Source organism: Anser cygnoides, chromosome Z (assembly GCF_040182565.1).
Source record: "Anser cygnoides isolate HZ-2024a breed goose chromosome Z, Taihu_goose_T2T_genome, whole genome shotgun sequence".
Lineage (NCBI taxonomy): Eukaryota > Metazoa > Chordata > Aves > Anseriformes > Anatidae > Anser > Anser cygnoides.
Window position 1 is genome coordinate 22,635,736 of NC_089912.1, and position 13,573 is coordinate 22,649,308.

The following is a 13,573-nucleotide window of genomic DNA, read 5'->3' on the forward strand; positions in this document are numbered from 1 at the left end:
GAAACAAACAGGCACAAACTGAGGTTCCGGCTCAATATGAGGGGGCACTTCTCTACTGTGAGGGTGGCAGAGCACTGAGACAGGTTGCCCAGAGAGGTTGTGGAGTCTCCTTCTCTGGAGATATTCAAACCCTGCCTGGATGCCATCCTGCGCAATGTGCTCTAGGTGATCCTGCTCAGCAGGGGGGTTGGACTGGCTGATCTTCAGAGGTCCCTTCCAACCCGCCCATTCTGTGATTCTGTAAGGTTGATTTACTTAAACACTGTAGTTTTGCCTTTGATTTGTTTTTCTGTTGTTGTTTTAAGGAATTAATGTCATAATTATAAGTAAGTGTATATCAGAATTTTTCACTTTACTATCTCAGCTATCATAGATCTTCAGAAATTTCAACTGAAGTTGTTTTAAATTACCAGTAAAAGACCTCAGTGCCTTTCAGACAATGATGTCAAAGTGATGAGTGGATATTACAGCATTTAATTGTAAAATAAATAAATAAATAAATCACCATAAACATTTTAATATAGCAACTTCAGAAGTACAGGCAGCAGTAAAACTAAGCTTCCACTACCAGCAGGTGTCAGCAATACCTTACAGAAAACTGAATTGCCTGGTGCTTTTTTCCTTTGTACATAAGAATGTTTCGAGAAGCATGCTGTCTTGCAATATACTTTGATCTTGATAGACTGCAGAATAAACTCTCCAACATACATCAGCATTACTTGTTCAAATGATTCTTGTTCACTGAATTGTACTGCAGGCTTTGACAAGTAAAAGTAAAGGAACAAGGAAGATATCCTCAAAATCCTATAACGTGACATAGCATCTAGGGATATCGGTGTCTCTATCAAATAACACCAATCCCTTTAGAATCCCAGATCATCATGTCTCCATCTCCCTCCAGCCATCTTTACTGCTGCATTTCCTCATTTAGAGAAAGGATGTGGAGATTTTGTCTAGAAACTTTTCTATAATTCAAGCTTAAGTTCTGAAGACCTTGGGACACTATGATGTTCTCATAGTAAGGTCAGGCAGAGAGAAACATAACTACCTCCTCCCCATTCTCATAATCTCTAGATCTTTCTTCTACAGGAGGAAAGGGATGGATTTACTTATGTAAGACTTTGCCAGGAAGGACTCCAGGCTTGAAAATCTCTTCCTGGTTCTATGTAACCATTCTATTTTTGCAATGATTTTTTTTGTTTGTTTCTATCTGTATATATATGTTTTGTATATATATATATATGTTTTGTTTCTATCTGTATATATATGTTTATATCTACAGCACAGCTAACAGAAGCAGCCAACAGATGTAGCAGTTTTCACAATAGCTTTGCTTTGGGAAACTTCAGGACCTTCTGGCATCAATGTCCGGGAGCACTGGGGAATGCCTAGCAGCCCTCTGAGGAATATAAGTTTGCCTGCTGCTGTTAGGCAAAGACAAACATAGGGAAGATGGGTAGGGTGTGGGCCCAAGGAAGCTCTAAAGATATCTAATGAGCTCTACGAGCTTCTAAAGGGCATGATTAGCCAGCCCAGTTTCTAACACATCTCAGCTTATGGTGTTTGCTAGGTTACACATTGAAAATGATAAGGAACTACCTTTTTTTCTGAGTCACTACAGGAAATGGGTACTGGAATAGATATACTCTTAACAGTACATGATTTTGTTAATAAATATATATACATACATATATATATATTATGGCAAAACTCTGTCAGCATAACCACCGCTCAAGCAGCTACATCGACTGGTATCAAAAGAGATCTACAGGGTTGCCAGGTTTAACACTGGTCATTACTGCATTCACATTCACTGCATTGTCCATAGGCAACCTACGGCAGCAAGGAAGCTGGAGCCAGGAGTGCTACAAGATGTCATTGACTTGGTTAATTTTTTAAAAACAAGACCTTTAAATAGCAGAACCTTCACAATGCTCTGTAATGAGATGGGGAATGACCATGAAAATCTTTGTTCCTCAGAGATTTGCTGGTTACCTCATGGCAAAAGGCTTTAACAAAACATCAAAATTAAAGAGGAATTATGCATTTTTCTTTTCCAAAAAGAAGAGCCTTCCAATTTTATTGACTTGCACTGTGAGGTCAAGTGAACACCAGTAGTATGGTGCATACCAGACATTCTCAGAAAAATAAACAGATTTAAGGTATCCCTTCGAAGTGAAGGTGACCTTTTAACAATGAATAAGAAAGTAATTGCTTTTCAAAAGAAAAAATTTGTTTACCTCAGCAGGCAACTCATTTTTCATAAATCTGTCTACTTAAATTCACAGTAGTATTGTAAGTGGAGGTCAAACAGTTAAAAGTGACAGACATGAGTGTTTTCAGTGCAATTGGATCATGATCCTGAAGAAAGTTGCAGCAAGGAAAGGGGTTAAAAAAATGTCAGAAGTTCAGAAAAGAGCAACAGTCCAACCCAAAGATTTCAAATACTGGGGGTATGTAACTACTTAATAAACAAACATAATCTTAGCTACAGCTACTAATTACCAGTGCTACAGCTGAAATTCTTTAACAGCATACACTGAAAAAACAGCATGCATAGCCAAGTCCTGGCACTACCATTATCAACATCCAACTCCTCAGCTTAGTGTCAGTGCCTGGGACCCTGCACACGGGGGCAGGATGCAGGAAGGATGGACAGAGCAAAGTAACCCCAGCTGATGAACAGACCACTTTCTGCCCGCTAATTCAAAGTGCATCTGTCTTTCATTATGGACCACATTTACACTATAAAAAAGAGCTCTTACTGCTTTCAGGCTATAACACTAAAAGAGCCGGGTAAGACAGAGCAGAATTCTTGAGCAGAATCAAGAATTTGCTTCACATGGGCCATTACTCCTCTAGCTTTTGTTTCAATGAGCATTAGCTGCAGTCAGGTTCCAGGTACCCAAATCATCCATTCCCTTGCTCTACGCCCTAACACCTGTTCACAAATGATCTGCATTTTGGGAGCTCCTAGTACTTCACCTAGAGGCTGAGCTGATTTCAGAAATCAACAATTACCAATGAAAAGCAGAGATTAATTAAATCCTGATACCATCACTGTCTGCTCACACGTCAGCCCTAAATTTTAATCTACCCAGCAATAGCTTTTGTTTCATTTGACATTTTCCACTCCTGCATCAAAGAAGTGCCAAATAACTCTCAATTTGTTTGATTGGTTTATGTATGTTTAGGGTGTTATTTGAAGCTATTCAAGTGAAGCTGCAAAGACAGTTGTTCTGAGAAACACAGCAAAAGCAAGAGATTTTTTTCTCAAAGGAACTAAAACAACTATGCAGAGTCTGAATGAGATGTTAAGCATAAAAGATGAAGGCCCACAGAGTAGGCATGCATTCTGATGATGCAGCCCCAAAAGGCAACATGGGACCCAATGCAATTTCCACCATGTACTCTCAGTAAAAGCAGGGCTGGTCAGGATGACTTTTCTTGGGTTGCTGTACTCTATGTCATTTCATCAACAGCCTCTTTATCTTTTTAGAAACTGGGTAGTCCTGGAAGGAAAACAAGGTACAGCGAATTTAATATCCAGCTGAAGTTCCTCTGAGAAGAAATACATACAGACATGTTCAGCTAGCAGCTTTATCTGGCTTTATAACAGGCCTTGGAGATTACATATCACCACCTGCACACTTCAGATTTACTTCCCATGGTTTGGGATGAGATGAAAGGCTAATTTTCCAATAGTATACAAATGCCTGCATTTTGATTGACAACCAGCTGAGGGAAGAGCTTTGTATTTATTAGAATGAAGTCGGTTCAATAAGTAACATGGGAAGCATTACCAAATCAATAGTCCCTTCTTGCCAGGGATGTTGATTGTTGTGGAGTGTGCTGACACTCTTCTGCTTTCCTGCACACAGAGTCTTTGTACAATAAAATCAAGCATACTATGAAATTAAAACACCCCTGGATCTTTCTTAGTGTGCATCAGCTCATTCACTTGTTACCATAACAACAACAAAAGATGCAGTGGATGAGAAGTTATTCTCAACATGGAATATCTGAAGAACTGCTTTCTTCAGGAAAATAATCAAAAGGCACTAAATACTCTCTTCTTCAATTGTATAAGGATGACAAGCTCCTGCAAGCTAAAAACAAGCTTTCAGAGTGTTCCTGTGTAGTTTTAGCTAGCTCAGACAAAAAGACAATAAGTAAATAAATCATAATCCTAAAAAATTAAAGCAATTAAAGCTGTCTAAGTTTACTTGATACAACACCTGAATTGTTCTTCGCTTGTTTTTTTTGTCTGTTTGTTTTTTCCTCAGGCACTTGTAAGAAACAGCTGTCAAATTAAGTGCTGTACATGCTTTCAGGGGGCAAACTATTAAATAAACACTTTTTTCAATGTAATCCAACCAGAAAATTAATTTGTTATTAAAGCTTAGCCAAAGTGCAAGCCAGGAATTCCAGATATTCCTTTAAGTGCATTAAAAAACAAAACACATTACTTATATCCGTAATGTAACACTCAAGACCAAGTCGATTTCCAAAGCAAACTAGGATGAGTATCAGGCTGATAGAATATTTCATGAACTAGATAGTTTAAAAGAAAAAATGTCCACAGAAGCAGTTTAGAATGATTTTAGAGCTTCTTCACCTTCCACAGAAGTTATATATAGACATGCTGAGGACTGAAAAATGCTCCTTTTTACTGTTTCAAATTGCTGTTATAATTCACTGACATACATGTATGTTTTTCGTGATCAGCACAGCACTTGCTTGTCTCAATACTTTAAACACATTCGTAAGTACTGGTCTCCCAACACATTATGCTTTCCAACACAACCTATGGGAAAACAAAACAAAACAAAACAAACCTCAGAGAAAGAAACCTACAAGAATGAGGATTCCATTTAACCAAGAGAAAAAATATATTAATGAATTAGGAATATACATTAGGAAAATATTTAGCAAAGGTTCCTGCAGCCTCAAGCCTCTTGCTGTGAATGCAGTCAAATGAATAATGCTAGGACACACTTAATGTGTCTACAGTGATGTTTGGTCCCATATCTGTGCAACTAACTAGGAAATTTAGTGCTTATGATGTAATAGAACTCAAGTATATAGTGTAGCTTGTGCAGTAAGAGCAAAACTATAAAAGGTTTAATGTAAATATAATACAAAATACAAGGGGGTAGCAATTAAAAACAAAAATACAGGGGGTTAATAATATAAAACAATAAAACAGATACAGGGGGTTAGCAATTCTAGCTATCTAGACCACTGCCTACAGACTGTGCAGATACCTGTGTGCAACAGGCAGAGATACTCACTGTTGGGCAGAAAAAATCAGTATGCCAGATCAGGAAAACCAGACACTGCAAAAGTCTTCAAACGCCTCGGATTCATAAATAGATGTAGATGAATTAAAGGTGAGCTAAAATATGTCAGCACGTTTCATGGTAAAGTTGATATTCCTGATCTATCTTCTACCCATCTTCTTTTAGAGAGTGTAATGTACAAGATGTTTTTTCAGGTACCTTTTTGTCCAAAGGTGACAAAAACAAATTTGTGTTGCTTTTTTTTTTTTTTTCTCCAGGGTGGGAGGTTGTGATTTACAAACACAGATACCAAACAAGCAAATCACAAAGACTTCTTTTTTCCCCCATAAATAATTCCAGTTCAACTTTCCACTGTTTTTTTTAGAACTGAAGATGAATACTCAATTCCACAAATAATTTCAATGGTGAGCCCTCATCACAAATGCCAACCAGCACTGCATGCACTTCTACATAAGGTTAAGGACTGTACTACCTCTCATATTTCTCCAGCTTATAATGGGACTATACTCAGCCTAGCAAGCTATTTCCATCAGAATATTGCTGCAAGATTGCCATGCAGACTTAGAGACAAAAATTCAGTCTGTGAGCATGTTCTAACAACATGGCACTCCTGTATCTTTTAGCAGTGTGGGGAACAAGGAAGGAAATAAGCAATAACCACAATGAATGCATCTGTGGATAAGAAGACATATGAGGTGGACATTCCATGTGAAACAGATGAAGAGCTTCATATAGACAGGTATATTGCTATAGGGAAAAAAGCAGCACAAGTCAGAAGATCGCTGAACTGTTCCCAGAGACCTCTCAGCTAAAGAAGTACCATGTCCTGTTCACGTTTCTGTGCCCTGTCCTACCAAATGAAGCACTGTCATCAATACAACCTCTCCAGCACTAGTTTGGCAACAACTTTCACACCAGCTTTGATCCCCTGTCAGATGCCTGCATTATCCGCATCTGCAAGCTTATACTGTACAATAGGCAGCCTGGGTTAGTGTTCATCATTTTAACAAGTGTATTCCTTAAAGCAGACAAGCTATGGATTACACAGTTATCACCAAGGGTTTCTGACTGAGCATAAATTTACTGGCAAACATAAGAACAATTCATCTTTCTAAATCTAGATTACATAGCTAAACCTCCTCGGATTATATTTTTCCCCATCATTTTCAGGATATATTCAAGGTTTGCATTTGACAGTCAGATCGATTAGGATCTGGTATTTGTCACTCTCCATAACTCATTTCAGATATATGATTTAAAATACCTAAGACCTGGTATTTTAAAGCTCTTGCATAAAAATTAGATGCTGAGAAATACCCACCTGGAGGTCAGTGGAGAAAACAAACAAACAAAAAAAAAAAAAAACCAAAAAAATCCAGCAACAAACAATACTAAACAGATGATGAACCTAATGAAGAGAACAGACTCAGCATTTCTGCAGCCAACTAGCCTTCTCAAAACTACACACAGCCTCCCTTTTTCTCTTCTTTTCTTGAAGGCTCGAAATATTAATTCACAAAAGCTAGTTATCATTCATCACAATCACTCTGCAATGCTTGATTTATTCACCATAATTTTTATAGCTTCCCTTATAATTAACAAACTACAAACATCCACATCACAAATGAGATACAGATGAGGCAGCAGGATCTCACTGGTACTCGGTCATATCAGGTGGACACCTTCTACTCCGTTCTTCAGTAATCTCAGGTGCATAAAATGCAATATTGTCATGGAGTTTAGACAATATTGAGAAAGAAAAAAAAATAGCTTAAAAATACACTTTTTTTCTATAGAAAAAATATATGTGACCTTCTATTTGTGAATTTTTTACTTTCTGTCATTAAAAGTAGCAAATAAATCACAACAAAAAAATACTAAGCACTTGTCTTGATATCTGGCTGCTTTCAGATCACAACTTCCTCTTTTGTTCTATGATTCTTGAATCAACCCCTTAAAGTAGTTTTAATTTATCTTCTTGCAAAAATGAACATCCTTTGCACATCATTTTGTGAGAGTCAGAAGGGCTCATGTATCATACTGCAAAAAGTTTACTTTGGAAGAAAGGCTACCAATGAAGAGCTAGATTAACTTTTAATAAGTGCACTGCTGAGATAATCAAGAAGTTCCTAGACCGTTGTGTTGTCAAGCAGGGAATATTTGTAGGGGATGCTCTTTAACTGAAATGATGTGATAATAGTTTTTGCACGATAAATGGAATATGCTAAATGCCCCCCAGTCCGTGAAAAAAAAAAAAAAAAAAAAAAAACAGGTAAAAAAATTTTGCAGTACTGTTCCATGTTAACTTCAGGACCTGCACTTTGTCTCACTGCTGTTAGCACGGTACCGTACACGGTGGCCCCTGACCATGGCTCAGGGAGAGGAGGAGAAGAGCAAACGCCTCCTGACAGCCCTCGCGGTGCCAGGATCCAGTAGATGGGGCTGTTCTCCCACAGATTTAGGAACTTTGCGTTTCAAGGCAAAAGCAAGAATAGGAAAATATTCACTAGGGGGCGTGCTGTGGGATTCTTTGTTTTGTTTTTTGTTTTAATTGGGGGGTGGTATTTGTTTGTTTATTTTTAAGGAAAAAAATGGAGAAAGCTCCAGAAGAATATTTTATCAGCTTTCTCTGTGAATGTAGCTATATCACATCTTTTGCCTGAGGCAAAGTTAGATCAGAAAATTACAATTTGCCCTGCTATTAGGAAGTGTTTTCTTTTGTCCTATTTTTTTTTAACTGTTGTGGTCTACAATAATTTATTACTCAGACTACTCTGGTGATAATTTCTATTATTCAATCAAATCCTAAATTATACCATGAGGGAGTCTTCTTACTTTACTAACTCAAAGAAATAGTCAATGTAGAAAATAATTTATGTGGAAAATAAAATAGAAAAAAAATAGAAAATAATTTATGTGGAAAGTACAAATTTCCTTTGCAAGTAAAACAGTTTAATTTAAATTGCAGGTAATAAACCTGACTTTTTGCAGTTTTATACTGGTATGTATATGTCACACGTTCACTGCAAACAAAGACTATTTTTTCTAGATTACCTATTTCATTTTGTCTTCATTTCAAAGTAATAGTCTATGGCCTTCCATACCTCCTGAGGGCATACCAGGAAAATAAATTCCCTGATCAGAGGGAGTAAATGATGTCCTGGCCAGATGGAGAAAAGAGTAAATGATAAAATATAGAATTTTCAGGGAAAAAAAAAATGGTGTAAAAGTGTGACTTGAGCAACACAAGTTAATAACTTTGTTGAGGAAAAAAGTTACATACACAGAGGATTACAAAGGGTATTGTGTAGAGCTGTAGGGAAACTTTTCTAAAGGGGATGGGAAGAAAGGTGTGAAAAATACTAAGCCATTAAACAAGCAGAAAAGATAAAAGTCATAACAAAACAACAAAGTCATAACAAAAAGTGGAGATTTATCCAGTTTTACTTTCAATAGAATTCAGAAAATAGGCACCTTATTGCTGAAGGCCTGCAGAAGAGAATTCAAGACAGTGATTGCAGGTAGTCACAAGAAGCACATTACCATCTATCTTTCCTAGTTCCAAACAGAAAGTTCAGAAACAAGGCTGAAACCAAAGTTAGGTTGAACATATATTAGGCAGAGAACAAATCCTGTGTTATTCTGAAAGAAATATGTTGATGAAAACTGCTATTGCACATGCAAAATTACCACCACACCAAAAAAAACACGTATAAAATGGTAAGTTTGAACAGTGTTTGTAAGGATATAGTCTTCTTATGGTGCTTCTTCTGCTATTATCTTACTAGATAGTTTCTTCTGTGTTTTGTTCACCATAGAAGGTATTTTTCCACACAGAGTAATGGTCTGTACTGAAATTCTAAGTCATATAATTTTAAGTTATAACCTATGTAACCCCTGGAAAGTACAGAAAGCTTGAAGCATAAAGCCAGATCTTCGTACAGAGATTTTTGAAGCTTTTCCTTGTACTTTCAAACACATTTTTTAAATTTAATAAAGATTTATGTTAAGATTTTTCTTGCAGGTCTTGCCAGCTTTGTTGTGTTCTTTTTTATACATATGCTTTGTTTAGTCTCATCCAATGGGTTAAAAAAAAAATGCTACTAGAACATTAAAACAGATGTAAAAGAGGTTGCTAAAAAACTGACCCGAGTCACCACCACTGGAGGAATTCATGCAGAGACAAACAAACCAGAATTACCATGGGTCAGCTCCTTTAAGTAACGTTATCTACTGCAAACAATAGCTTTAAGTAATTTATCTGAAGTATTGTCCCAAGGGCACGATCCTGTACTACTGGTCAAAGTGAAGAGCAGAAATTTTGAAGATTCCCTCCACCTTATTTATCTGACTGATGTGGGTAGCTTGAACAGGCTTTTCACTCAGCATTAATTGGTAACAGAGACTAGATCAAAATCAGCCTTTAGCCTCAGCTTTAGCCCTTAGCCTTCCCCAAATACCTTCACATCTTCAAGTTTCATTTAATGTAATTGTAAAAACAGGTCTAATGTTATTCAGCTTTTAAGGGTGGTGTTTGTACAATGGTTTAACCTCCTCATTAGAACACCCACAGAGGTATTTTTGACCAATGAGGCCCTGTTGTTATAACCTATCACTGCATAATTCCAGTTTCTTTACTAGCAGCTAAAGTGGGGCAAATTCTCTTAAGTGGTAAATATGGGTACTACAATAAATTTTCATAGATAAGTGTTATAGAAGTACTTACCATTAGGTGCAAAAATAAATAAAAGTAATAAAATAAAATAAAATAAAATAAAATAAAATAAAATAAAATAAAATAAAATAAAATAAAATAAAATAAAATAATAAAATAAAATAAATAAAATAAAATAAAATAAAATAAAATAAAATAAAATAAAATAAAATAAAATAAAATAAAATAAAATAAAATAAAATAAAATAAAATAAAATAAAATAAAATCGACCCACACCTCACCCTCCTGCAGAAGGTTGCTCTAGCGTCTTCCTTCCCTACAGCCCCAGAGCAAAGCCCAATCTGCTGGCAAAGCACAGCAGCAGGGGGGGCTCTGCATCTGCCATGGTGGGCTCCAGCCGAGGCACCCCCCTGCACCTGCCAGCAGCAGCCTTCAGGAACCTCCTCAGCCTTTGCACTCAGTCCCTTCCTTGCACACTACAAGAGAAGCAGCCCCAGAGGTTAAGCAAATGGATGGATGGAACACAAATGAAACAATAGCCTGTTTGCAAACACAACGTTTGCCTCTAAAATATTGTGCTTCTGAGCAATATAATTTCTATCTCCTTTGCCCCTCAAGAAAAAAAGGACTATAGGCTTATATAATTTAAATCCTGTACATAGCTAAACATAATGTAATCTTCAAGGACAAAGAGCCACACCTGAACTTTAGTTTCTCTTTGCCCCAACATGTCTCTTTCTGATTAACCTACTCTGGTAAAGTAAATAAATAAACAGATAAATAAATAAAGCTTTGCTTTTAACACATGTGCGCAGAGAAATACAGCAGATTAAAATAGATTTTTACATATGCAGGGACTGCAATTTATTTCTGGAAAGGCAGTCAAAAGGAAAAGGTATGTTTTGTTTTTCAAATGTACTTTTATTTTGCTTTCAGGAAACTACCTCCTGTACAATCATGTAAGATTAAATCAGTCTGTCTGATTCTTCCTCATAAGGTTTGTTTTAAGCATAGTAAAATATATACGATAGGAGGTAGGATGGGAATGTAACAGTTGGACCCATATTCTGACAGAACTGCTAGGCATCAGAGCAGTAACTTGCCACCTTTCTGATAAAGAACAGAAAATCAGGTTTGAAAATATGGTTACGTTTCCTGGACATGTTTATTTTCCTCATGGGCTAGTCTAATAACTTTCTGAGAAAGTCAGAGCAATCACATCCATGATTTGTTCAGAGTGTGTTTATTGATTACCGTCAGCAAGCTTCTAACAAGTGAGTTTTTTCCATAACTCTTATCTATAAATTAAGGTCAGTGTTGCAGCACAGGGTTGTCTGACAGTGATCTGACTGTAAGTCTGACAAAGTATATGACGCTTTTATTCATTTCAGTGGGGTTTTACATAATACCTCAAACACCCATCCCGTTTAACGATTTACTGTGCTGACACATTACAGCTGGCCTTGCTGGACTTTTATTCCTATTTTGACCTTGTTGCTGATTTTTCTGATAACTGCATTACTAGCTGTTATCTTGCTGTATGTCCCACATGTTATTATTGTCTCACATGTCTTTCTGGCACTGTTACACTAGATAAATACTGCTGGAATTTCATATTTTATTCACTAATGTCTTCGGCCACACTACCCTCGAGAGGGGGTGCCAAAGCATAGCCAGTGTTGGTCCTCCACGCTGTGCAAACCAGTACCTCATTTACAAAGTGAAGTGTTTGATACAGTAGAATCTAAATGGAAGACAGCTAGCACAAGCTTACCTCAGAGATGATGACAATTCTACAAGCAAGCAGAATTTTTCAGCATTTCACAGTGCTGCTTACTGAACTTATACTGCCTTTCACATCACCAGCATGGTAAGGTAATGCCAATTCTCATTCTTAGCAACATTTTACTGCATGCCTTGGCTGTAATCCTCACAGTGACCACAGAAAAACAAGAAAGGTGCACTTTCTGAACAGAAAACAATGGAGAAAAAATAAATAGTTCTTGCACAGGCTTGGACAAGGCAGTGAAAGAAAAATAAATAAATAAATAAAGGCAATCCTAACCATGAAGGACAATGTCAGGTCTGAATCAGAGCAGTTGCTGTTTTAGGTAACACAGAAAATGAAAATGATCTGAGCCAAATCAACAAAGCAAGAACCCAGTGCTTTAGGCTATTTGATAAATGTTGCTCTGTCCTCATTCCCTGTTATTCTAGGGATCACAACATAGTAATTATGCACAGGCTTATTCCATGATCTTACAAGACTGTAACTTCAGACTCAGACTGTAACTTAGAACAACCTGATGAAACACTCACTCATGTACCTCCCTGCTCTTTTTTATAAACTCTATAAGGTTTTGTGGCTACATTCCAGACAAGATGTAAACTGTTTTAAAGCTGTCTGTAAAAAATTCACTGCAATCTCAAATCATAAGTATTACATTCTGCCATGAGTACAACAGCTGGTTTAGTGTTGGTTGGATTCATTCTTGGGTGTGTAACAAGACTGAATGTTTTCTTCAGAATGTATTTCCAGCCATCTCTTTACTTTTTTTGTTTAGTAGTCTCCCTTTATCATCACTTCAACTTACAGTCTTTATGCAGTTTATCAGCCACCTATTGCAAGGCACAAATGATTTCTCGGCATGAACCAAATATCTTACTCTGATACCCAGAATTTGCCACTTTTTTTCTTCTTATCTGATAACATGGGATCACTTCATCAAGATACAGTGAGTTAAAATAAATGCAACACAATTCCATGTGTTGCTAATATATGTCATGGTGTCTCTTTCCCCAGAACAAATTCTTCAGGAGAAAGTAACAACAAACCACCATTTCTTTTCCTGGAGTAACTTGCTTTGAAAAAAATTCCCAGCAGTCATGAGGATTAAAAAAAAAAAAAAAAAAAGAGAGAGAGAGAGAATTGTAATTTTTTTCAAAATAAATTCTAACCCCTCAGTGGTGGCTGTGCCTGAGAATAAAACTGTACGAAGTTCAAGGGCACCAACCACTTCTTTATTTTCCTCTGCCTGCCTATCAGAAACAGTTGCAACAGCGCTAGACTTCAGAAGATATAGCCTAGCAGGTGAGCGATAAAATGTCAGTGTCAAAGGTAAGAATTAAAGGGTGTAGTTTGATAATTGAGGAAAATAAGCAGCCAAATATGAATATGGTGTTGAAGAAAAATAAAAGAGAGGAAGAGAAACAGTAAGTAAAAGGGGGAAACCTGTTTTTGTCATAATGGCCACCAAGAAACAGTCAGAAAAATACATTTAAGCTTACACATCACTGAGCTACCAATTTCTGCAGAACATGATGAACAATTCTCTGGGGAGAAGTCAGTGTACAGCAGATAGCTACACCATCAGGAGTATCAACTTCTCTCCACACCTGATCCATCACATCAGAACGAGAAAAGATATACTGACAAAATTGGTTTCCGTTAACTACTGCTAAGAGATCTGAAACAAGCAGCAAGAAAAGTAAGCACTGTCTCTTCCACATGCCTCTATAGATGAAGTTTCTGTGAGCGTCTAAAATTTCCATAGAAAATTTTATGGATACCAATATCCAAAAGAGAGAGAGAGT